Below are 4456 nucleotides of genomic sequence, written 5' to 3'. Positions count from 1 at the left end.
TGATACTAAGAGTTGGCAAGAATGTGGAGCAAATAGAAATCTCATCCTCTGCTCTTGGGAATATGAACTAGTACAACCGTTTTGAAAGATAATTGGTGTTACCTAGTAAAGTGAACTTGGACAGAACCTAAGACCCAGAAATTTCATGTCTAGGCCTATATTGTAGATCAGGGTTTCTCAACTGCTGACATGTTGGAAAGATAATTCTGGGTTGTAGAGGACTGTCCTGTGCATTGTAGGATGTTTAGCAGTATCCTTGGCCTCCACCCACTAGATGCCAGTAGCACACCCTCAGTTATGTCACCCAAAATGCTTCCAGACGTTATCAAATATCACCCTGGCTGGGGCGGATGGGGAAGTGCAGAGAATTGCTCTCAACTGAGAAACTAAAGAAGCTGTTGTATAAGGGCATAGTGGGATATGAATGAGAAAGTTCATCGCAAAATGATTTGCAAAAGCATAAAGCTGGAAACAAGCCACATGTCCATCAACAGGAAATAGACATATTGTGGAATTTTCATATGATGGATAACTATAGAGCAATGAATAATGATGACAACAGTTGCACACATCAGCATGGATAAATACCACAAACACAAAATTGCGGGGGTAGAGAAAGAGCAAGACAAGTAATACATCCAGTATAATTAGATCTACATGAAGTCCAAAATGGAGAAGAAATAACATTATTTACAGGAACATTCCTCTACAGTAAATGTATAAAAAAGTGAATTATTAACAAGTTCAGGATCGTGGTAACCTCTGGGAAGGAATGAGGGGATGAACCTGGAAGGGCACAGGGGGGCCTCCAAGGCATTAGCCGTGTTCTAGTTCTCAAGCTTGGTGGTGAGTACACAGGTTTACATATTATTAAGATATACCTTACATATATGCTGTATTATCTTCTGTATACATGAAACAGTTCATAAAATTTGTCAGGAAGTGATGCGGTCTAAAATAATGCAGGAAAACGGAGAGAAAGGCAACAGAGTAAATAACTAATTGGATGAGAGACAGAGACAGAGAGAGAGAGAGAAGAGCCAACCTTTAGGTGCCTCTTTGAATCATTTTAAATTCATTTTCTTCACAGAATTGGGGATGAAATCAATTCCTTATCTATAAACACACATAATTCATTGCTCAGACTTCTACAAAATGTACACTTTATGCCTCAACACGGATCCTACTATATGACGTGATTCACAGGACTGGATAATACTACATTTCACAAAACACCATTGTCTGAGAATCCTGCCCTGTTAGACTTGTACACCTGTACTCATTTGTATTCCTTGGAGTTATAAGCATCTGAAAATAGGTGGCTTAGAGTAAAAGTGATTCTTCATCACTAACTTTAGTGTCATTAGCATACACCTAACTGGTACAGAAAACTGTTTCCAACTTCGGCACCCACCCTACCCCTCTGCTTTTCTCCCAATGGTCACCTCTCAGGTAGTGGAATAAAAGGAGAACTTTGGGATCAACTCCTTTCAGAAGATGGAGCCATAACCAAGGAAAATATCAGAACATCCTAACCTTTCCTGGACCAGGCAGAGAGGGACAAGACAGGTCTCTTCCTAGAAAAAGCACAGAGTTTTCAAGGCTGAAGGACTCATTGAAAACATATATTATACATGTGGATACAGAAAAACCCACAAACACCCAGAGAAATAGGAAACACAGGATTTGTCCCTGACCTGATTTAGGGACCGTCTCTCAGAGACTCAGAGAAGCCTGATATGTTAGAGCTACAGCAAACCCTCAGAGCAGCAAGCCTGAGCTTCCTCCCTCAACATGAGAGGCTTCAGGTGCATGCATGTGGATAACGTAGCCCACTTGTCCTGTTACCTGTATACACGGCCATCACCTCGTAGATACCTCTCAGTCCTGAGAGTATAACACTGACAGTGCAACTCACCCCTCAGAAGCACAGACTCAGTGAAGAGGAACACACATGCCTCTTGGGGCTTGGGACATGGGGCCACCTGGAGAGTAAATACAGGGCCCTAGGTAACTGGAGCTCGGTAAGGGGCAGGGATAAGGACTCCAAGCATGCACCAAAAAAGGCTTATCTCAAAAAGAGGTATGCATGCGTTTGTTTAAACTGAAACTCCGGCGACATCCCTGGCAGTCCAGTGGTTGAGACTCTGTGCTCCCAATGCAGGGGGCACGTGTTCGAACCCTGGTCGGGGATCTGATATCCTGCATGCCACATGACATGGCCAAAAATATAAATAAATATATATATAAATATATAAATAAATAAGTGAACCTCCGTAAATTCTTAAGCCCAGGTAAAGGCCTTTAATATTAACTATTAACTATAGTTAATACGCTAACTATATTAACACAGAAATACACACACACACACCCTGCTGGCATGGCATGAACCATACGGAACCAAACCAATTTGAGGTCTTTCGAGGGACCCTACATGGATAAATTTCTACTTGGACTGTTCTTTCATTAAACAATGGTGACAAAAGGCCTCGTGCCTTTTGTTGTTGTTGTTCTAAGCATGAGGAATACTGTGTTACTACATGACAATGCATTTTTAAATGTCAACCCCACTGACAGGGGAAAGGGTTGTGGATACCTTACACTCACATCACTTTAACAGACCTTTATCAAGCATCTACAAAGAAGAAAACCCAGCGATTTAGAAGAGAGAAATCAATAAAAGCCTTTACGTCCTGCACAAGTCAGAAGCTCCCATTTTAGGGAGCTGGGGCGATACACACATAAATAAATAATGTTAATCTACTCTAGGATACGAGAGGAACTAGCATGGAAAACAGAAAATGTACTGATGCTAACCAGGAAGCTCTCAAGCAGCCTTAACTAAATATAGAAATAAGGCTTTGTACCCTCAAACCCCTGGTCCTTCCCTTCTCTGATCGTCTGCTCTGCTCAAGTACCACTTCACTCTTTTCCCTTAAAGAAGTTCCAGATACTAGGCCCATTTCCTCTTTTAATTTTCTTTAAATTAGGACATATTTCAGACCTCGACAAAGGTACAGAGAATGCTACACCCATGCAACCATCAGCCGTCTTAAGAAACGTTAGCTTACAAATAAAATTGAAACCAACTGTACCCCTCCCCAACTGAATTCTCCCTCTTTTTCCATAGATTTAACCACTGTCTTAAATAGGTTTATTGTTCTCATACACACCTTTCTGCATACTACATATGCATGCATTACTCCTATGTATGCCTTTTACTACAAATAGATGTATGTATAATCAATCTAATAATTTTGAATGCCTTTAAACTTCATATGTGCATGGTATCATAATGCTTTTATCGTGTTGGAACTAGGTTCTTCCTTTATCTATTTGTCCCTTCCACTACTGAATCTTTGCCCCTTGTTATAAGCTGAATTGTGTCCCCTCAAAAGATATGTTGAAGTCTTGACCCCCGGAACCTGTAAATGTGACCTTATTTGGAAATAGGGTATTTGCAGGTGTAATAAAGATCAGGTGAGGTCATACTGGATTAGGGTGGGCCCTTCATCCAATATGACTGGTGTCCTTATAAGAAGGGAAAGAACACAGAAAGAGAGACAGGGGAAAACACTATGTAAAGATGAAGAAAGAGACTGGAAATCTGCATGTACAAGCCGAGTGATGCCAAGGATTGACAGCAACCACCAGAAACTAGGAGAGAGGCATGGAACAGATGCTTCCTCTAAGCCTCCAGAAGGAACCAACCCTGCCGACACTTTAACCTCGGACTTCTGGTCTCCAGAACTGTGAGAGAATAAATTTCGGTTGTTTTAAGCCACCTGCTTTGTGGTAATTTGTTACGGTAAACCTAGGAAACTAACACATCCCTCCGGGAGGTCTTTGTGTCTCAGGCCCCTGAGAATTCTAGTACCTTCCTCAGTCCAGATCTTACCATCCTGTTCAGTTTACCTGCAATAGTACCAAGTCAGTGAATTAAGGCTGGTTCTACTGTAGGTGTAGTTAAATGTTTCCCCCATTGCTCTAAAGCAGTGGTTCTCAAACTTTAGTGTGCTTCAGTAGCACTTGGAGGACCTGTAAAACCCTGATGGCTAGCAGCCTACCTTCAGAATATCCAATCCAGTAGGTCTGGGGCAGGGTCTGAGAATTTGCATTTCAAACAAGTTCCCAGCTGATGCTGATGCTGCTGATGATGCTGCTGCTCCATGGCAGGCCAGTAGCACCATCTGGTCCCCAGGCAAGCTAGGTCATCCATCAGTTTCTTTCAATAACATATACTAGAGGCTGGGCCACCATCTCTATCGTCACACAAGTTGTTTATAATCTAATGTTTTAATTTATTTGAGGCTGCTATAAAAGGATGTCAAACAGGCTTACCAAATACTTGAAAGGAATCCCTTTCAATGACAGTAAGGTGGGCCGAAATAAATAGAACAAAGATACATTGGAGTCAGTGTTATTTATGTTAAAAAAAATCTGCAGCTTATTCGTG

The sequence above is a fragment of the Hyperoodon ampullatus genome, assembly GCF_949752795.1.
Source record: "Hyperoodon ampullatus genome assembly, chromosome: X".
Taxonomy (NCBI): domain Eukaryota; kingdom Metazoa; phylum Chordata; class Mammalia; order Artiodactyla; family Ziphiidae; genus Hyperoodon; species Hyperoodon ampullatus.
The sequence above is the reverse complement of the archived record's forward strand: the minus strand, read 5'-3'. Positions refer to the sequence as shown.